We start from the raw sequence: 23,069 nt of genomic DNA, 5'->3' as shown, positions 1-23,069 counted from the left end.
TCGCAGCTCTGGGGACATGAGCTGTGCCACCATGCATCCATCCTCACCTCCCATTATCTCTGCCAGAGCTCCCATTAATTCTGCTCTGAGCAGAAGAGACTGCTCGGCAATCCAGAATAAAAGACATCAAATGGGCGTCGTTCTCCTTCACAGAAGGCGGCAGCTGAAGAGCGACCCAAAAATAAAATTTTGATGATAAAATGATACTTGCCAAAAATCATCTGCGCTCTACAGCTCTTCCAGATTTATCCTGTGAGATACCCACAGGCTCAGAGTGGAGCGACAGGAGCCATTTCACAGCTCCAAATCGCTGCAAAGGGCACATCTCTAATCAGGACAGCAGCACCAAGGGTGCTGTCTCTGAAAAACAGAGATCAGAGGGGTTCTTTGTATTTTAGAGTGGTGGCATTAGCTGAACACAAAACAGTAGCTCCACAAAAGGTTGGGGAATAGGATGCCAGGAACGATGACAGAAACTCCCACCTGGGAGGGTGGTGACCACGCCATGGGATGGGAAAAGGTGGATCCTCCATGATCGGTCCCAAAAAGTGAATGTCAATTTCTGTTGTCTCTTTCCAGAAGTTTAGCACAAATGAAAACAGTAATTCACAGCTCTCAGAAATGCTGGACTTCAGGGTTTGTAATGTACAGATTCGTTTAAAAGTGCAGCCAGTGAATAAGTTGAACAGCTTCTGAAACATCCACCTTTGTTCAAAGCAGAGGTGCAAGAATAGACATTTCTTTGTGGATCTAAGAAAAAGATTACAAGAAGTGAGAAAAACAACAAAATATAAATATTTGCCATCCACAGTCATATTTCCAAACTGCTTGTTGCTGATCTGTAATAATCAGGAAGATATTTAAATCCACACAGTTTTGTTTCAATTTCAAGATGAACGGTCTAAATGTCATTGATTTTCATATGAATATGATTTATTCTCTCCTTCCTCACTATACCTATCATCCATATTACCTGTAAGGTCTATTACTAGAATCTAATGATTAATACCACAAAATCCTCTCTTGACAGCAATATGCTGAGAAGATGTTAAGATAAAATACTGAATATTTAAGTTATAAAAGTCAGTGGGAATCTGAGTAAGACACTGAACCACGGCCTGAGCAAGGACTTCTGGATATACTCATGAATTATTTTCAGTACATATTATTTCAAGCTGGCAAAAAATAGAGCAGGAAGCCAAAGAGATAAATAATTGGTTCTAATCTGTCCTTTTCAGTGGCACCACAAGAATAAGCAGAGCATGTGTTGCTCAAGGGATTTCTCTATGAGCCTTGCAAACAATACCTCAGGGGCACAGAGCAGCCTCCTTCCCACTGAAATGCTTTCCTGCCCTGCTGGAAACACTGCCCTGCGTAACAATTGAGAAAAGGAAGTGCAAAATTCAGGTTGCAGTTGAAATTCCAGATGTTTTTTCCATGTGTCATGATGTGCTGCCACATCTGCTCCTGCAGAACCCTCCTGGGACTGGTGGGAACCAGGATGGGCGGTGGGGAGGGCACAGATGTCCTGATGTGTCACAGTGAGTGACAAATGTCACCCCTCAGGCAGACACCAATAAATTCACAGAAGAGTTGGTGCATCAAAATCACTGAAATCACTCCCTGGCCTGATGGTGCTGCAGTGGGTTTAATTTCCAGGACAACTGCAAAGACCAAATTCTCCTGGATAATACAGAGGGTGCAAAACTGTAGGTAATAAAGAAAAATGTACACTGCAGAGAAAAAATGGCAATCTTTGTATGACTGGAGAAGCAGCAACACAAGAAAGCCCCAGAGAACATCACACTGGAGTGTCAATATGACAAGGGAAAAATTACCACGAGCATCTGCCAGGATCACTTCTGAGAAAAAAGGGAACAACCACTGACTGCATTTCTGCCCATCTTATGTACAACCCAGAGACTGAAAAGAGCCCCCTGAAATCTCTTGCCTTGGCCAAATAACTGGCACTGCAATTTCAATGATATCCAAAGAGAAATAAACTCAGAGCAATAGCAAATATAAAGAAAGATAAGGAAAAAAGATAGCAGTGTTCTTAATTTTAACTGAATAGCCTCAGAGTTGTATAGAGTCATCATCCAGCAGTTGTTATGGCAATAAAGCTTTCCCTTGCATCTCTATTCCAGTGCATTTCCACCCACCCATTCAAGGTATTTTGGAGGCACTACCACCAAAATCAGATCCCTACTAACTTTCAACTTACATTTTAGGACCTTCTTACAATCCACTCCAGAGATGTACCGTGGCTTTTCCTGCTTTCAAATGCCCCTTACATTCCAGAAATCAGCTTTTTAATCTTGTGTCCTGTAGAGGAGAATCTGAGCCTCATGCTTCTAGAGGTGAACGTTACATAAAACCAAAATGCAGGACTTTTAAAATCATAACTAAGAGGAGCAGGGGATGTTATGTAGATTTTTCATGTTTGCCAAACAATTAAGTTACCCTTCAAAGGGAAGGGGGGGCGTCTTATAACAAGGTTTTCAGAACAAGGTTCCTACAAATCACAGGCCAGTTTAATTCCTAACATTGTTCCACTCACAATGGGGGAAACACTCTGTGAATGAAGATTTTGTAAAGGACTACTGATTGCAACAAAACCAAATTGTACTCACAGCATTTCAGGATGGGAACTCACATTAGAAACAAAGGAGAGGGGCAGGGGGGACTCCCACCTAGGGAGCAGGAAATCAGAGAGGAGCAGATAATGGTTCCTGGCCATTAAGGCTTTGGGTAACCCTGTTAACCCCGTGGTCACCTCAGCACAAGCATTGCCTGTCCTCTCAGGGAGCTGGCTGGGAACAAAGTCCCCTGAGCTCCCTGCCTGTGCTCAGGAGTGCTGCTGTTACTCTCTTTGGCTCTGATGCTCCACTACACACAGATAAAATCAAGATTTCCTTATTTTACTAAAGTCCAAGTTGCCTGACAATGCATGAATTAAATTCACTCAATCCATCCCATAAACTGCTCTCTATAAACCACTAGTATTTCCACACCATTATATGGTATACTCACTAATCTGATTGCCTTGGGAATATTTGTTTTTCCAAAACTTGTGGCCAAGGTACATAAGATTAGATCAGACACAGCTTGTCTAAGAATGCTGTTATGTGGGTGTACAGTGTATTTGCTAGTTTTGAGTTACAGGTAAAGGTAAAAACTCTTTCAAATTCTTCCAGCCAGGGGTGTGAGCTCCCTGAAGTTTTCTGCTGCAGCACTTGGAACTTTACATTTTGCTCTGCTCTTGGTGTTCTGACACTGGAGGATCAGCAGGGAAATGCTGGTGTTGCCTCACCGAGGGCACGCCCGGCCCGGACCTCAGCAAAATTGGTGATATTTTATAGGTCCCACAAGTCTCTCTGGGATTCACGCTCTTCTGCTGGGATTTTCTCACCATTCTGCATGTTAACATGAACCAACAGCTGGGTTTAGGAGATGGGATATAAATAGCAACACCATGCTGCGAGCAAGCTTCTTGGAAAGTAAAGAAAATACGTTATTTAATGCACTCTGACATTTGCCTTTCCTCCCCTCATTCCTAAGCTGCACTCCTGTAAACACCCCTAATGACAAATGCAAAGAGGTTGACTTGTTCACATGGACATAACAAGTGCTGCCCTGAGCCCAGGAGATGATATCCAGAGCCTTTTCCCTCTCCCCTCAGCTGGCAGCCCCTGCACAGCAGGGAAAGGAGGCAGAGCGTGGATGGAAATTCCTGCTTCCAACAGCACTCGAGATTACAACCTTTGGTATTTTATTTTCATGGTTGCTCCATGTTGCTTCAGAAACTTCCTGCTTTTGCCATATCTTTCCATTCATTAAAGCTGCAGCTTGCAATTAAACATTCTGACATAACATAGCTGAGATTTTTTGGCAGCAGCCTTAACCAGAGGTTTTCAGAGTTTCCTGCAGACGGCTTTAAATTTTCATATCCTCATGAACGCTTGCCACCTTCTTTTAATAACTTGAAAAAATAAGCCTCTCTCAGGAACTTCATTGTTGCTGTATTTCCCCAGCACTCACTTGCTGCTGTTAGCAATGTGTCGTGCACATGTATATTTATAGAGGGAGCAAAGCCTTCATATGCACTCTATAGTTTGACATCTCATAGGGAACACACAGATTGCTTAGCAGATCTAAAGAAAAATAGTTATGTTCAATATTTTCATTATTAAAATGTAATTTTCTCTTCTGACAGCATTGTGTTATTTCACCCCTCAAAAACAATCATATTTACTGCATTATTCAAAACTTACAGGCCCTCATCTGTTAATAATTTTGTAGCTTTATACATATTATGACTGGTATATATTGCAACACTAAACTATTTGTATTATTTTTATGCAACAAAGTATTTCTTATGATAAATCTTGACCTTTTTCCAAGGAGCTGGAAATCACTTAAAAGGATTTTAAAGCTATTTGCATTTTTAAGGTGTAAAATATATTTTATAATTTGGAGAGCTGTTCAAATACTGCTCGCCATTACCTCCGATATAGATTTGAAATTTATTTTAACAGCGATCTTTTTAATGTTCAAACTGACCTTAAAGTCTTTTTTCTTCTAACATTACCTGGCAAATAAATTCTTAAAGGGATATTATCAATTTAAGAACTATGCTTTAGTCTGGAAAAATTTCCAAGAGATTAAAGAGAAAATGGCTCCTTTTTTCTGTAAGTTTAATTTCTATATTTGACAGCAGTATGTGTGGTCAGTATCTCATGCTGTTAGGAAACAAAAGGGACAGAAATAGATATAGGAGACCATAATACCTGAAACGTTTTTGAACTACTTTTTTAAAGTAGATTTGAAGCTGATGGGGCCTCTTCAAGTGACAAAAGACTTGTGGAACTCTTAAAAGCCAGATAAGTTCCTCCTGACTTGTGCAGAGCACCCTCAGCTCCCTCTGCAATCAGCTAAAGCTGCTCTTAAAATGCAAATTTAAGTGTTACTTTTTTTTTCCCTGCATTTTGTCTGCTTCACTTTAAACTCACTGACCAAACTGCAATACACAAAGAATAAAATACATTTTTTATCCTGATCTGGTAGCCTTCATATCCAGAGCCCACCATGGCACTGCAGGATCTGTTAGAGTGTGCAAGGCACAACAAAGAAACTTCTAAAGCAGTTAACTTATGGAATAAAGATTAATTTTTAAACTTGGGCAGTTTACTAGGTATATTTTGGGGTTTTATAATGCTGAACAGACTCCTCAGTACAAATATTTCATCGGTGCACATCCCATTGATTTCTTTGGGAGCACATGTAGGACGGTTGGTCTGTATCCCACAGGATTAAGAGCACCCAGCAGCTTCCCTGCTCCCCCTGGCCCTTCCAGGTAGAGGCAAAAAAGCCATGGATTCTCTCTTGGAGCTTGGAAAAATCAGCTGAAAATTTGAAGTGTTAACGTGGATCAACTGGTGCACGTTTCCGAGCTCTGAATCCCACCAGGCGTTTGTTACAGGGTTTGTGGTTTTCTTGGCTGGGATTTAGGATTATTGCATACTTTCTCAACCCTTTACTAAAAATATGCTCGGTTCTTACCATGAAATGCGGCAGCACATTTGTTGCAATCTCTGAGGATGGTTTCTTATCTGTCAAACAGTTTAGAAGACAAACTGGCACGGAGACAGCTCACCTGTTTTCTGTGTTTTTCTCTGATAAACTGCGTCTCAGACCCCACTGTGGCACCGAGGACAAGTGTTCCGAGACAAAGCTCGTGTAAACAGGTCACCTCTCCCTAAAATGCCATTTCATTCCCAAGCCAAGCCAGCTGGCTTTGGACAGAAAGTTCTTTTCTCCTTGCGTGGGCAAACTTTATCGCCTTCCCATCCTTTTTCTCTTGCTGTCACATTACTGCAGAGGTGGCGGTGGCTGATAGCAGAGTGAGAAGCAGTGTTCAAAATGTGTCCAAGATAATAATGCCTGGTCCTGCAGCCATGTGTTGAATCCATCCACGTGATCTCACATAACCTAATCAAATGTCTTCCCTTTCGTTATGTGAAAGATGAACTGAGACTGAATTCAAGTTTTTGAGTTAGAAAGAAAAGTAACCCAAAGTTGCAGTGTTTGATCCTGTGTTTCATTGGTCTCAGTCAGTTTCAAAGGGTCCAAGCACATACTGTGTTTGGAGTTTTTGAAACTTTAATTTCAATTTAGCAAATCCTGTTGTGTTCCTTGCTGAAAAGAAGCAAATTTCTTCTTAGAAAGTATGACCATCTCCCACAGGGCAGAGTAAGAGACAGAGTGTTATCTGGGGGGAAAGCTGAAAGTTTGGGATTGTGGGGTTTCTCTTTGTTGTCTTGTGGTTGGTTTGTTAAGATGCAAGCCCATCTTTAGATTCCAAAATGAAAGGCTTTCAAACTTCTCCATAAAACAGTGCTCCAGAAAGTCAGTGGAAAGTCTCTTATTGATTCAAAGATCTGACCTGCAAAACTGCACCATTTGAGCAAACGAGCAAAATACACAATAAGTACAGTTTAACTGGTGTAAAAGTGGCTTAAATCTCTTTTACTCCACTTAAACCAAGCTGAACTGTTCTAAACTAGGCTAAACCCATCACTGCGGAGGAAGCCAGGCTCTGGGTTTGCCATGCCCGAGCTGTACCTTCCCCCCGGGGAGGGGAGGAGAGGCTACCTGGGCTCACCCGGCAGGTATGCAGATGGCACAGCTGACACACAGAGGCTCCTTATCCCCGCGCTAATTTGTCCGCGTGTCCACAGCCATAGTTACACTTGTTTATATAACAGCAGTTTAAAAGGACACTTTCAGGGGCCGAATCCATGAATGAGCGATCTCATTCAGGTCCTGACGTGCCTGACAACTCACCGCGCATCAGCTGAGCCTCGCTAATTGACCGTGTGTGTTTGCTCTTAGCCCGTGGCCATCGGCGATGGAAGAAACCCGTTCAGACTTCTCTTTGTGTTGGCCTGAGGTCACGCTGACACGTGGAGCTCACGTTTGCTGCGGGAATGCTGCGAGTGCGGTGTCCTGACGGTGCTGGCAGCCAACAGCATCCCCGAGCCCTTGGTCAAAATGCGATACCTGAGAGCCTAAATCAGGTGTGAGCTCAGGTCAGCGCAAGTCAGTCAGGGATGGATTTAAAGCAAATTGAGCCAAATCACTCCTAGTCCAGAGTAAGAGTGTGCACTCAGCACTAGCTTAACTAAATTCAATACAGCTGAATCTAACGTATATGGAAAAAATTTCAACTGATCATAAAAAGCCAAAAATCTTATGTTCCTTGCTTTAGGGCATGTGCATTCACTTCAAACAACAAATACAAGTGGACACATAAAGCAAGAGAGTCAAATTCACAACTATCCCTGCAGACAACAATCAGAGAGGGACAGAGGGAGCTGTGGAAGCAGCAGAACCTTCTCTGGCTCTCCTGGCAGGTTTGTGACGCTCGTTTTGGGTTGTAACCTGCTGAATATTCTGTATTGTCTCAGAAGTGTGTGCTCTGCCTTTACTTATAACAAGTATGTAACAGCCCTAACACAGCCCTGGTAAAAGTCAACTGTGAACAAACGCAAAACAGCTGAGTTTGTTTTCATTCCTTGAGTGTGATGAAAAGTATTAAGGATCAGAAGATGATACAGATGCTGAAAAGTAAGTCTAGGTTTCATACATTTTAACATCCAAAATGTTATTAGTAATTTGATCTAGCAGAAAATTCTCTAATTACTAAAAAGCAAATAAAGCTTCATTTCCTCAAATGGCTTTACTCTTCATCTCTAGAAACTGTTGCTTCCCTAGAAATTAGGGAAATATAGCTAGGATTAGTCATATAGGGACAATTTTTTTAATCCTTTACCAAAGGGAGATGGATTTGAATGAAGGAATGTGGCCCCCTAGTTCCCATTTCCTGGCTGAGTTATCTCTTCTAAGAAATTCTTTCATGGAGAGTGTCCGTGGGAAACTAGTCTGGATTCTTTGTGTCGTGTGAGATTTTAGAAGACTGTTATGGATCAGCATCCCACCAGGGAGGATACAAGATGCAAATGCACAGTAAAATGATAGTCTTGCCCCTACAACATGCTATGTAGTCCTGGCTGCAGGCTGTGCTCCAGATTTATTCCTCTGTGGCTGTTGAGAACCAAGGAGTTGTCCTGCAGCCTGTGGGAAGGAATGTAGCCCTTTCTCATGGTGGTTACCCAGCCCATTCAAGGTAAAAATACATCTCCCTGCACACTATGGGACTGTGCTGTCCCTGCCCTTTGCCGTGGAGTCACTTTTGCTCCCTGATTTTTCCCCCTCCGTACAGCACTGTACTCACGCTGCACAGTTGCAGCAGACCACACATTTTGAACACAGGAAAAAAATAAGCATATTATTATCAGGATAATTGAGTGTTGGAAAGAAAGTTGCCTCCAGCACTCTGTCCAGATTAAAATCTCAATCAGCACCATTATCTGGGAAGTATCTGCAGTGACACGTGCATGCTCTGCATCTCAGTCAGCAATCTGGCCCAAGCATTTGCAGAAGCTTTAGCAATTTCTTTAATGACCCTTACAAGTCCTCCATCTATTCAAAAGCTGAAATGCCAGTCTATGTAAGACAAAAACTCCTAAAACAGCAGATTGAAGTACTCCATGTAAATTGAGCAATTTCTGTTAACACATGTCGACTAAATCAGAGCTGCCAATCAGCCAAGCTGCTCCTCTGTGACAACAAACATCTGAGGTACTGGAGCTTGAAGTTAATCGAAGTTATTTATTTTATCATGCAGAACTAAGCCATCAGCCATTGCTCTCACAGACATGGTTTTCATCTTCCCCTTTAACCAGGGTACACATGCTTTCTTCAGAGGAAGATAAATGTTACGTACTTAGCCTCAATTTTAACCTTAAAAATTCAGCTATTAAGAGCTGATGTTTATTCTGCCTCTAGTACCAAATTATTCAGGCAGGCATAATTTGGGATCACTGAAAGAAGAAAACCTAAACCACAGCTATTGTCAATTCCAGACCAAGCACTTTTGTTTGTATCAACACGAAGCAACCACGAATGTAAGCACTGTAGCTAATACTGGTTTCCTCTCACCATGTCAGTGAACTGAAAGGTTCCTTCAGAGGATTATTGTTTAAGAACTGGTTCAATGGAAGAGTAAATACCTCCAGCAAGCAAAGCAAAGCAAAGCAAAGCCATTTCCACAGCACCATTTCTATACCCTACCATCAGTTTATATCTTTTCTTCTGGTGCGCAGTGTTGCTTCCCCATCATCAAGAGTGAAATTATAATTTAGTAACATTTCTCTGACTTTGGACTGATTCCACTGACTGTTGACAGTGGTTGCCTCCAAAGGCCCTGGGGATGCATGTTATGCTGCATGCTCTGTGAGGCTCCTCCTGAACAATGCAGAGCTGATCCCTCTCTCAGTGCCAGCTCTCTCATGAGCCATGCGCTGGGGTAACAGTTCCAACTTCCTTCTGTGTCCTGGAGATTTTGGCTCCAGCCTTGCTTGTTTGCCATGAGAAGGTTCCAAAATAAGAAGCACATTCATTCCTGCTCCCTTCTTTTCACATGGTTACATTTAGCCTTTCTTTTAGTGCTTTCCTCCCATCACAAGGCTGGGAGTATTCGCTGTCTTGCTGCTTATGGAAATCATAATTTATGCACTGTCCCAATGATTTGCTTGTATCTGAGCTGCTCTCAGCCGATCTGACTTTATAGCCTATAGCTTTAGGTGCATCTGATGATTCCCCTTTTTCTCCTCATTGTTTTGGTTCGTTAGTTTTAGCACTGCTGACACAAACAGTGCATTTCAAAAGGCATCTTTCCTGTGGGCTCTGTTTACTCGTTAATGTGGCTAAGTGTCATCTGAAGTCCTGGGTGACAGCTCACTTTGCTTTACATTGCAGCATTCCCATATAAGATTTATTGTGTCTGAAGGAAAACACAGCTACATCTGTAGGAAAGGGAAGAAAGTCATGGGAAAAGGGGAGTTGCTGGAGTTCTGGCTGTGAGGGGGACTGGGGAACTTGACATTTAGGTTCCTGCACAAGATGTAATTTCCAGCTGAACAGCTCAGGCACTTACACAGCTTCACTTTGGCCCCAGCTGTGCACTAAGTGCAGCCGACATCTCTCTTAAGAGCCACTCACAGCAACCTGACTTGATGTGACTGTTTTGTTTTCAGTAAAACGCAGGGGAAAGTTGCTTTAGCAAAGTAGCTGATAGTCCACATGAACTGGATTGGAGCGTTTCGTCCGGGCCACTCAGAAGGGAACCAAAGTCGCTGGGAAAATGGCAGATGAATCTGACAGCTTGCAAATAAAGTTTTCCTGGAAACGTTGCACACTGAGTTGATGGCTGTGTAGCTTCTGGTACTGAATTATTGGTACAATCCCAGTTCTTTCCAACGAATCGCATTTTCCTCACTTCAGGATTAATCAACATGTCATTTAGATGTACTCTCAGACAATAAGCACTATGATATGGATGTCAAACTATTTTAGGTCAGGCAGTTTTCCATTTTTAGCTTATATATTCTGTTGGAGGACTAATGCCTCAGATTCAGGAAAGGCAAATGTCACAAGATCCGAGCAAAATCCTGATTCCATGAAGGATCAGAGTCATGCCATTGACCGTGATAGGGCCAGGATTTCACCTGATGGGTCTGTTTTAATTAAAGCTTCTTCCTGCTCAAATTATGGCTCTATCCTCAGCAACTGAGACAGTTACTCAAATTCCTGCTTTTGAAATGCTTCACTACACCATGACACTGCCTAACACACAGTTTTTTGCTGTAAAGCCTTAATATCTTTATGTATTGTTCTAAGACAACCAAGACTGAATTTTGGGTGTGTACTCACATATAAAGATCCCTGTTTTCTTGTACAGTGCTTGTGTACATATGCACATACACGTACCCAAACACACACAGACACAGTTCCTCCTCTATTAACATTGAACAGTAATACATGGTGAAATTTCTCATGCAAAGCAGTCTCCAGAAGTGAGAAAGTAAAAAATTTAAGGAATAAAAAAAACCCCTGCTAATCCAACTAGCTAATATATACATTTAAAATGGAGACAGCCCTTCATCTTAGTCCAAATTGGACACATGTAGGCGCCTGTCCACCTTCAGAGCTCAGAATTCAACATGGCCCATCAGGTGTCACATTGTACAAACATTTTCCTGCAGAAAACTCACAGAGCCAGCGAGGACGGAATTCAAACCCTCCCTGTCCACAGCGAGTCCCTGCCATCCAAAACAGAAGAGAAACGCTGGGTATGCCTAAGACAGGGAGAGCCAACTGGAGGCCCACAGAATTTGGATGCAGCTCCCAAAGCAGTTTTCCTTGGCCAGGAGGATCTGGCTGGCCCCGAGGCCAACCATGTGGTGCTGCTTTTTGTGCTTGGGGCAGGGTGCACAGGGAGCTGTGTCTGCCTGATCTTCCTGGGCTCAGCTAACCTGCCCCAGCTCCTATAAAAATGGCTTTTTGAACCCTATACAAGTTGTCTATCCTTGTCTCCGTGCCTTTCTGCACACAGAGGAAAACTTATTTCACTCATGGTCTGAGCTGGCCAGAGCCCTGAGCTCAAGCTAATATCCTGCCTCTCAGCAGGCCACAGTAATTTGGGCATATAGCACATTAGCTGCAGCTCCATGGCTTCTGGTTCTCTTGGCCAGCAGCCAGAGTAAGCTCGTATCTGCCTGCAAAAGCCCATGTAGACATTGCTTATGAGCCCGGTAGTCAGAAGACCTGTGACAGGAGTGGAAAAATACTGCTCCTGCACAGTAGGAAGCAGGAGTGTAGCTTGTGCTTTACAGTCTCTCAGTGTCTCTTCCCAGTGCTGGGGACCTTCACGTCTGAGCACGGTTGCCCAGTCTGACCAGTCAGGCCTAAAACTGAGTGAGTCCTTCCTTTGCTGAACATGCAAATGCCCACACTGCAGTTCATGATGTACCTGCCTACTTGAGATTCGATCACTCTCAAAACCCTGACTAATTTCTCCCATTAAGTCTCCTAATCTCCAGGCTATCATTTCTTTTTAAACTGCCCCATTGATTTAGTAGCCTCTTTAAAAGGAGCATTAAAATTATTCCCCCTCTGCAGCACTGCTCTGGTTCATTAATTACTTCACATTACCAACATGAAACTTGTAAAGCAGAAGAAAATTGCAGCTCTGACTTGCAACTGCTCTCCCAGTTTCTGATCCCAGCTCTGGGCACTGGCTGTGCTGAGCAGTTTCGGCCCCTGCCCTTAATGCTGGCTGCACAGACACAGTTGGAGCTTTTCACTGCTCCAAAAATCCTGACAGAACCACTTTGTGGATCAGGGCTCTCTGCACTTCACTCATGCGAAAGCTGCAACAATCTGAGTGAGAATCAGCGTTTGGGGTCATTTTGGATTCTTCTTATACATTTTCTTTCCTCTTTTTCTCAGAGAGGAAGAAACTACATGGGCCTCTGGTCCCTCTCCTCAGCCCTGCAGAATCATTCTCCTGTGCACTCAACGGGTAAAAAGATGTATTTCCTTTAAGAAATCTGCAGATAATACGGATTCAGTGGTGGCTCTCCTCATCTGTCAAATATAATGAGCTGGGCAGGAGATAACAAATACAGAACTGCATCCCCACTGATTGTACCTAACTGGCCACAGGGGAGCAGGGTGACAACTCTCCCAAGTGACATTTCTACCAGGTGACACGTCTCCCATGTGACATCTCTGCCAGGTGACACCTGTCCCAGCTGGCACACTCCAAGCCTGGCTCCAAGGAGTTTGTGTGCCTCGTTGGGAGCAGCAGTGCTGGCAGCACCTGAGCCTTGCCCCTGCAGCAGAGAGCACAAACGGGAGCTGCAGCCTCCAGTGCCCAGCCTGGCTGGGGGAGCTGAGCCTCTGTTCCACAGCCAGCCCATGCTCGGGGAATTCTCCCCTCAGCTGCTGCAGGGAGCCTCGGCAGCAACACCAGCTGCAGGCTCTGCCCCAGGGCTCACCCCTGCCTCCCACTGCAGTGCTCCACTGTCTCCAGCTCCCTCCCTTCTACACCTCACTCTCCAGCCCGGGAGCTTGCACAATAAAGTTGTGCCGACTGACTATTCCTCATCCTTAGCAGAAAGGGAACAGCAGAGCGATCATCTTCCCAGTGAGTCAGTGCTTGCTGGAGGATGCATGACTCACTAGTCCCCACACGGGCTGCCTCCCTCCTCCCCCATCGCTGTGCCTCACCTCCAGCCTCTCCTGTTCCAATCCCACCTTTACAAAAATCATCTTTATTCATTAGTTCTTCCTGCCCGTTACCTTCTTTGCTATGAGAAGCCCGGGGCCAGGGTAAACTTAGCAGTACTCCTTAGAAAAAGGTGCTCCTCGTTTTCGGCACCCAGGTCGAGGTCTGCCGGCCCCTCTGGACACCAAACACAGCTGTGCAGCCACAAACCTGGCTGCCAAGGGGCTTGCCAGGGAAACCCATTAGAAGCAGCAATTCCCTGCTCCAATACATCCTTCTGGGATGCAGGCAAGATCCCAGTGTTCTTCAGCTTCCCCTCCAGCCCGTTTTTACGACTTCTCAGGGGTATTTCTGTTAAAAACCCGCACCACTAAGAAATTATGAACCAGGATTAAGGAGAAGCAGTAACTGCTGATTGAACCAAGAGAAGAATCAATGAGCCAGTGTTAGAAATCAAGGAATAGAGTGCTTTTCCCCCATCAGTTCCAGTGCAATGCTGTTCACTTCTTGCTTCCTGACTTTTACAGAGGCCTAGTTATTCTCATCTTATCCCACTGAGCTAATTTTCCTCCCAGAAATAAAGTCCTGGCTGCTTGGGATCACAGCAGGAAAGAGTCAGGATTTTATACCATGGAAAGGACATTGGCTATAATGCAGAAATGGGGATGGGAGAAACTGCTGACCTTTAAAAAGGGAAGAAAATGGAAGGTTCTCTTACCTTTTGGGACCTGCAGAAAATAAAGCATGGAACTTCTGCAAACACAAGCTCATGAAGCAGTGCTGGGTACCAGGTTTACATCACAAACGTGCCAAGCATGGACTCCCAACACAAGCAGGGCTGCAGTAGCAGCAGGGAGATCTTTTGCAGCAAATGTCATGTACTGCTGGGTGGAGTGGGAAGAGCCTTTACCCCTTTGTGGTGGGGTCCTTAATGGATGTGCTGAGCTGCAAAAAGGTCCAGGGAGAGTTCAAGCTCCTGCTCCTGCCTCCAGGTGTGACTGCCATGCAGACAGTGATGAAGGTGATAATTTGCTCAGCTATGAAGGTGATCTCTCCACAGGGAGGGACTTGCCCTGCCTCAGCCCACGCTGTGTTTTCCTAGGAAAAAAGGCAGCTCAGCATCCTGTACTCTTTGGAACATAATATCTTTTGCTGATAATAATCACACGTTGTCATCATGAAGGGCAAAACTTCATTAGCCAGCCGGGCCTGGTTTCTTTAGAAAATAATCAGAAAACAGCTAAAACCCAAAAGCCCCGGCACATTTGTGTAACTTTACACTGAGATTTTGTGACAGCCTGAGCCGGATGTGTCATGCCAGTTCCAGCTCAGACCACAACACCCGACAGGGCAGACCCTGCTGGTGGGGGACCCATAAGAGGACAAAAGCCACAAAATCAACTCATCCAACCCCAAAACTGGGCAGTGGTTGCAAAGGGAGGGCATGGAGTGGATAGAGTGATTCAGAGAAAATTCCTCAGCTTTTTAAGATGGTCCCTGACCAATGGAAATGCCAAAAGAGTAGCAATTTTGCTTGCTACTGTCTTGCAGTGAAATTTTTTGCCTGGAGCAGATTGGGATTAGCTGGTTACAGGGCAGCATGTATGACACATCCTGGCCACAGCCTGAGTGAGCAGAGGCTGCTCTCCTCGGGGCAATCCCTGCCTCTCCCTCAATCTTGTACAGCTCCACAGAATGAGGCTCAGCATTAAAAACAGCTCTGTCTCCCCTCCTGCTCTCAAATACAAGCGATTTAAATCAGAAGCCTTTCTTACAGGGAAGAGCAGAAAGCCAGTGTTTTGAAGCCACATTCTTCTCACTTGTTAACATTGAGCCCAGCCTTCTGCTCATAAATAATGCATATAGCTCTTTTTCCTCAATTACGCAGTAGTGTCAGATTCCACACTCTGCCTTCCCAGAGTTACTTTCTGTCTCTTCTGGAGACAGCAAGGCCCACTTGGATGTCTGCAAGAGCCACAGACTCATTAGACTTGACGAGGATCCTTTCCATCCACCAGTAAAAAGATCCACAACACCTTTGTCCCGGAGTTTCGGTAATTATCCCTCGCTGGACTGAAGTGCTGGGGAGAATGTGTTTACAGTAAACAGGTTTTGCCTTCTCCCAGCATTCGTGGTGCAGAGTCTAAGTGCACTCCAGGATGCCAGGGTGAACTGGGCAGGAGGGTCACTGCACAGCTCATGGGCTGGAGTGCACGGAGAGGAGAGAGGAATTAATGCTCCCGTGGGCCGAGCAGGGAGGCAGAAAAATCATGGGGAATTCAGTTTGTCAGGTGTGTCAAAAATGTGAAAACAAAAGAAAACAACCCCTCTTCTTCTCCTGCCCACCATCTTTTTTGATTAATTTAAACTTGCTGAGATGAGAAGCCAAGATTTCTGCTTTGCTATCAACAGCTTGCTCTCTATAGATACTGACTCATTACTGAGAGGCTGCCTGTCTTTATGCCTTAAACTAGGCAGCCAGAAAATGTTACACTGAAGTATTGCATGTTATAGATTGACAACATTTAAATCTAGATGGCCAAGCTACTGATATAATTTCCATACTCATTAACCATGACATCTCCAGTTCTCCCCCACAGCATTCTGTCAGATTTAGCCAGACCTAAAACCTGTCTTAGCTGCCAGAAATCATTTCTTTACTCCTCCACGGATTGGCATCGCCTGAATGTGCTCTTCCCCCTCGGAGCAGAAGTTTACAGAAATCCCTTTCCCGTTTCCCAGCTGTGCATCCTGCCTGCCCTGCGCACACACACGCTCTGTGAGCTGTCCACAGCCGTGCCCTGTCTCGCTGGCGAGCTGCCTGCTCACAAGCTGCTCCAGCCATTGCCCTTGAGCACGAGCCAGTGCCAAGTCCCCTCTCAGCAGTTCGTGCTCCGTGCGAGCTCTAACGCGATCCTGCTGGATGGCTTCACCCGCACGCTGACATCGACCTCTTGGGGACCCCAGGTTTGCCCATGGCAACGAGCTCCTGAGTACTGTGCAGGCTCATTTTTGCCAGGTTGTATTGTCAGAGCCGTCTCACAGACCGGCAATCTGTCAATAGCAGGGTCGGGCTCACAAATGCCGAGTGACACAGGAGTGCAGAGCTCGCCGAGTTGTTGGTATGAAGGAGTGTTTCACACTTGATGTGACACTGGAGAGCAAGCGCAGCCACAGGGCCACAAGGTGGGTGCTGGGCTGGGCCAGGAAACCTTATGTGGGCATTCTGAAAGGGAAGAAGTTTAACTGGTGGGCGTTAAAAGGGTGAGAGGCCGCGTTTCCAAATAACTTCTCTTACAAGGAGAGTAACTTTAGCCAGGAACAAATCCTGCCTGTGAGCGGGAAGAGCTTCCCAGGCCGCTGCTGCACACAACCAGGGCAAATGCCAGAGTGTCCTAGGGCAGGTCATCCTCAGTGCTTCACAGCTGAAGTACCATTTGTGTAAAAATTCCATGAAAACTGAGAAAGAAAAGAGAGGAACAAAACCACCTCTGTGCTACCAGGCTGGGGCATTCACCTGCAAAAGAACACAAGTAAACCCCGGCCCTGGCACCACAAGTGTTTGATTAATGCCACCAAATGCCACAGCATCAGCGGGGAAAACATGTTCTCACCCACCTTGTATCTGTGGGGAGAACAAATCACGTCAGCCCGGAGCACAGAGCTCACACGTGCCCGGGTGAAGCCCGGAGTGCTGCCTCACAAGGCATGTTCCTGCCCCGGGGGAGCAGCGTGCTCCTGGCACCTCTCACGTACCACTGATAACTGCTGGCTGTCCCCTGCCGGCTCATCCCAGCTCAAATTACTTGTGCCAGTGTCGATGTGCTCTGCTCATGGCCGGCAGGAAACAGGGGAAAGATGCTCTGCTCTACATTCTAAAGCTGGAAGAATGAAAATACATGTTCAGCTTAAAAATCTTGCTTAAAATATGGAACTGGTCCAAATGCTTCAGATTGGAGCAGCTCAGAGGAACAAAGAGAAGTCTTTCCAACAGACTGGGAACCCAGTCAGGAACAATGGGGCTCAGATTTAAAACACAACCCAGAAATGAGTTCTTGCAGTTCCTGGAAAATATGAGTGCTGGACTGATGCATTTTTTCATTCATTATTATTATCTCTCATAGACATTCATCCTGATCTTAACATCTTTATTGTCCACATAGAGCAAGTTTCCTCTCAAACAGAAATGAATGTTCCAGTAAATTTCCTTAGACAAAACCATAGAAATTAAACAACAAAAAAAAGACCCCTTTATAACTTTTTAAAAACCATACACTTCATGTTGTGATTCAAAGTGCTCTTTGTCTCAGTAAGTATAAATACTGAATTTTACAAAGAAAAAGAAGCAAAAGTGAGAGGAACAAAACCCTTGTGTCATACACGGGTTAGGTAACAATTGCAGTGTTAGTTCCAGACTGATTACACCAAGAGGCAAATACTAGGTAAAGTCAGGATTGTTATTTTGCCTCAAGGACAACAGATCTTTGTCCTGAACCCTGCAGTCGATGCCTATAAATATTCTGAGTGTTGTCATAAAATTTTGTAAAACCTCTCTATCAAGGACACAAATATAAGACCTTCTGCTTTAGAATTATAGCAGAGTTCAGTTAGAAGCTACAATTCACTCCTTAGAAGTGTAAGAATCATTTTGCATGAATTCAGTTGATGTAAAAGATCTTTTTGTCTGCATCAGTCTTAAATCCTTTTAGCTGAACTCATTAGCAGTGGGGACAGGGAGGACTGGAGTTGTCTTAAAGCCCTCTGCCAGGGAAGTTAGACCTTCTCTCAGAAGGTCTCCACAGAGGTGTCAGAGCAAGGGCTCTGGACACCTCAGAGCCCTCCCTGCCTCAGCTTCAAAGGAGCCTCAATAAATCAGCCCTCCTGCAAAAATGCTGTGTGACCTCTGGCGAGAGAAGCAGTACAAAGCCACACGAACGTTTCCTTTTATTATCGGTAAATACTCTTGAATTGGCTGGAATTGTTCCTGCCACTGATATCGCTGATCTCTGAAGAGATAAACACCAGCTGATTGATGACTTGTCTGCAAGATCTATTTCAACCACCCCCAGGCAGGATATTTTCCATGCGGGTAATAATAAATCTTACTATTGAATGTCATCAAATGAAAGAAAATTACTGTAAAAATAGGCACAGTTATGTATTTCTTATTATATAATATTAAGGAAGATTTTTCAAAGATCTGAGGAGCTTTCATTTACATGCCTGATTTTTTGGAACGTACTCCTTTTGCCTACATTTAATATATATATTTTAAAGCCTTGTACAGTCAGCCAATGTAAAGAGACTCTCTCCTCAAAATAGCCTGTTGTGTAGTCAGGTCTGGAAGGTGAGATTCTCATCATGGTTGAGACTGAATAAGAACAATGATGTCCTATCTCAACAGATGCCAGGGCTGCCTTTTCCTAGCACTTTTTATGTGGTATTTTCAGGTATCGCTCGCACTATTTTGTTCATTTTATTTGCAAAGGAAGCAAATGGCATCCTTTCTGTCAGTTAATAAAAAAGGTTTGAGGGGAGAACTGTCACTCATTCTTATTGCTCCAAATTCTTTTCTAAAAATGATTGTAGAGTTCCAGCAAAAAGTTCTCTCTTCATTATGAGGGCAGCATTGAAAATGCTCCTGCCCCATTATTTGTGCCAAGAAATAAAGATCCAAGCAACTTTCTAGGACCTGTTAGACACAATAAAGCCAATGCTTGGTACCAGGGTGGCTGTGCTGCAGAGGAAGGAAAATGTGCAAATCCAAACCTCACATTGAAAATGTAAGCATAAGAAAAGGAGCTGTGAAAACAAGATTAAGGTGATCTACTTACCAAATGTTGCATTCTACCATCGTATTATCTGCCCAGTATCAAAAAAAAACCTCCTTTGACCCCAAGGCAATAATCCAGACAGAGAAAATGTGGAGATATGAGAAAGGGGCTGGAGACAATAATCAATCTGAGGCAACATTTTCCTGCTCTCTCTGTCCTCAGTCTGTGGAGGCCAGGGAAAATTTGGACTACAGAGCCTGAGGAGAAAAGTGAGAGTGAAAGAAGCAACCTGAAGGAGAAGCAACAGCTTGAAAGATTTGTCCTATATGATCTCTCCTCTGCAAAATCCACTGCTCTGTTCTGGGAGCAATTTGTTCAGAGCAAAGATGGTGAGGGGGATAAGAGAAGGAGAATTAAGAGAGATGGGAGAGCTGTGCAGCTTAAAAGGAACAGATCAGCTCCTTAGGGATCAGAGAAGCTGTTGGCCAGCAGGTTAAGTGGATGGCTCTGTAAAGTCTGGGGAAAGCCAGGCAGGAGTTCAAAGGCAGTGGAAGGAGAGTCTGGTACTGCCAAAATCCACCACAACATGGATCTCATGAATGGAACAGCAACACATTGCACAGTCATTAATTTGGGGGTGTAGAGCCCAATTAATGAAACCAGAGAGCCTTGAAAGGGTGGTCAGAAGTATCCTGGTCTAGATATTCCTGTTCTAGACAATAAAAGCTATGGAAAACTTTGGACCTGCCCAATTAAGAACCAAAACCTACCCTGGCTCTGAGTGTCCAGGCAAACCTAGCAGCATTTCTCCTTCATCAGCCCTTACTAAAGCAAGCTGTGAGGTGATCTCTGCTTCAAGCTCAGGGCTGGGAGACAGAGGCACGGCTCAGGAGCCTTCAGCACGTGATCTATAAAAAGGAAGGAAATAAAAGACTTTGGTTTATTAGTTTGTTACTCACCAATCCCAACCATTACAGGACAGGCACTATGTTTATGATGGATTCATTTAGAGAACATTTTCTCCCTGGTCACATAACTGTGCTTCAGACTGAAGCCAAAACTGTATGGGGAGGGGGGATAAAAGCTACAGACATTTTTCAGGATCATGTACAACCCAGTACTTCAAAAGTGCACACAAGGAGATGAGCCAGCAATGAGAAGCTGGCTTGACCTGTAGGAAACTACGTCCAATTTTTCATTGTACCAAAAAATTCTCCTGCAGCTGTGCCACACCCCCCATTGCATGTAAAACTGTGAGAAGAGGACAGGAAATTCATAAAGATTCACACAATCTGCCATTTACTCTTCCAACAAGCAGTTTCTGTGTTCTTGGAAAGGTTTATTTTAAACTCAGCCTGAATAAAATTATTCCCTGACCATCTCTGAGCAGCTCCAGCATCTCTGACAAACACCAGGTTTCCAGGTACCACTGTTGCCATTTCACCTGCAGTTCATAGCACATCGACCTCATCTCTAAAACACATGTACAGTCAAACTCACTGTGCCCACAGGGACCAATTTATTTTTCCATCACCTGTAGCTCCCTTCAGTTTATTCAGGAAGAAGCTGGCAGCCTCTAACAAGGAGTGTTATGAATAGCGTGGTAACGCCTTTCTTCATCCCTGTTAAATTTCTCATTTCATCTTGTGAAGTCAAATCCTGGTTTCTGCAAAGTCCCTAAAACAACCTACATTGATTATAATTGGCTCTGCAGTTGGACTGCATGTACTTTATCTCCAATTTTGCAGATTCATTGCCTACTACTGCTGTCTCCCTACATTTAGATAGTTATCCTACTGCCCTAGAGGTTGTTCTGGCAGCTGGAGGTTGTGACAGTCCTGACACAATGCATGGGAGAGGTTCTTTCAGTAGAAAAGTTACCTTTCAGTCCTGTCTGACCAGGAATTATGGCTTTTGCCTTGTCCCTCTATATGTATCGCCCCCTCTCCCCCATTAGGAGCTGAGAACTCAGTCAACTGCCAAACTGCATGGAAAAATCCTGGTGCACAGAATAGGATCCAGTACCTCTGAGTGGTGTGTGATTTGCATTCTTTGTTACAGAAGCCAGTGAAACCAAGCCAAAATATCAACTTATTACTTCAGTCAGACCATTTACATACAATTTGAAAGCACAATAATTCTGGATCCATGTCCGAATCCTTATGTTTCTGATGCATAAGGAATAATACAACAATATAAAATCCAAAGAAAAATGAAGCTTCACATCAGCAGGCAAAGCTAATTCCACGAAGATGGATCAACTCATGGCTGCTGAGGATTTCAGCATTCAGGCACCATTGTGAACCCTTTGACAAATTTGATCTGTTTTCTCCAAGTAAAATTAAAGCCAAGCAAGCTTCACTGGCATGAACACTTCTCACATTTCTGCTGCTTCTGTTTGTAATGACCAATGTCCATGGCTCACTGGGCTCAGGACAGATGCTGCTGCCCAGCCCTGCACCCTTGGCACTGTCCTGTCCATGAGAAGCTGGGGTCACTTCGCAGATGGAACAGTCCCACTGCGGACCAGGACGCTGTTCACATGTTGCTTCACCGTGCTCTGCTGAAACCCCAGCTCTGCAGAGTTCCACGGGTTCGTTCCCATGTGTTTTATCCTCTCGGTCACAAATGTATCACAACAGTGCTTCGCACAGGTCTCCTGCCGCTAATGCATCCCCTCCCGGGGTTATCTAAGTGCTCCTGGTACAGCCCCTCTGATAAGCTGCACATCCAGCGCTATCAGCAACGCGTTATGAAAGGAATGTCGCGGCAAAGCGCTGCCGAGTCACAAGACAAAAACCACCCCGGTGTTTACAGCAGGGTAGGAAATACCACATTAAAATAAAAGCATGACAGGGGAAGAGCACACTTTGGGGTGGAAAGAAATCCAAGCCATCCCTAAGCTCCTGGTTCCTTTGTCATCGAGTTAGTGCATTACAGAGAAGATTTGTTTGGAGTGAAAGGCTTTTTGTGAAGCTTTATCTTGGCCTCTAGCAGACAGAACTGACAACCCTGAAGTGGCAAAAACCACTTGCGAAGTGCCACATTCAGCGAACAAAGGAACCCAACACCATGCATGGAACAGCAAACTATCAGCTCCCAGGGGGAAGTGTCATTTTCACATCCAGTTTGCTACACCAGAGTGGGAGAGAAGCTCCAACTGTTTTGAATTCATGTGTCAAGTCAATCACAGGAACAGATAATATTGGAGTTATATAAAATTTCGGAAGGAACCCCCACCCACCACCTGTAACACTCACTCGCCACTGTCAGAACAGTTCTGTAACTGAAGACAGCACCAAAGAGAAGTTGTCCTTACGGCTTTCTGCACAGCAGATGATGGGATCATTACAATTTATTCTGCATATGAACTGAGAAAGAGAATAAGTGTTTATTTTTATTCCCACCAGAACAGTATCTGAAAGTTTCCACTGGACTCTAAGTGCTACTTGCCTGATTTTAGGAAGGAAGGAAGGAAGGAAGGAAGGAAGGAAGGAAGGAAGGAAGGAAGGAAGGAAGGAAGGAAGGAAGGAAGGAAGGAAGGGAGGGAGGGAGGGAGGGAGGGAGGGAGGATGGGGATGGTCTCAGCCATTCTGCTGGGCACTGCAATGCCATGAGCTAATTCCTGCCCACAACTAATCCAGCCAAACTGCATTAACAAAAGCTTGGACATGCACTGAGGGGCTGAGCCTCTCCAACTTTTCTCCCACAGAGGACCAGGAGCTTGCATAGGGTAATTTCTGAGCCCAGGTAGAAGAGCTTTGTGTGAATAGTACCTGAAAGCCTTCTTGATGCCGTGTGCACAATCTCAGGCTCCCTGATGCTGCAAGTCTCACTCCTCGACCTTCCTTAGAGGCCTCCCCCCCTCCTTTGTGCACACTCAGTGCTGAACCCATGAACTCGAGTTTTACCCTCTGCTGTGTGACAGGACACCAAGGAGGGATCACACCTGCCCTGATTTCCCCATCCACCATTTCCCAAATTAAAGCTACACCAGCCCTGTCCTCTTTCACGAGCACCGAGTGAGAGCAAAGGGAGAAAACCACAAGGGGAACAGATGCTGCAGTTTGAAGAACAAGAGAGAGAGAGAAAAAGATACC

Source organism: Fringilla coelebs, assembly GCF_963513975.1.
Source record: "Fringilla coelebs genome assembly, chromosome: 12".
NCBI lineage: Eukaryota > Metazoa > Chordata > Aves > Passeriformes > Fringillidae > Fringilla > Fringilla coelebs.
Note: the sequence above shows the minus strand (reverse complement) of the source record.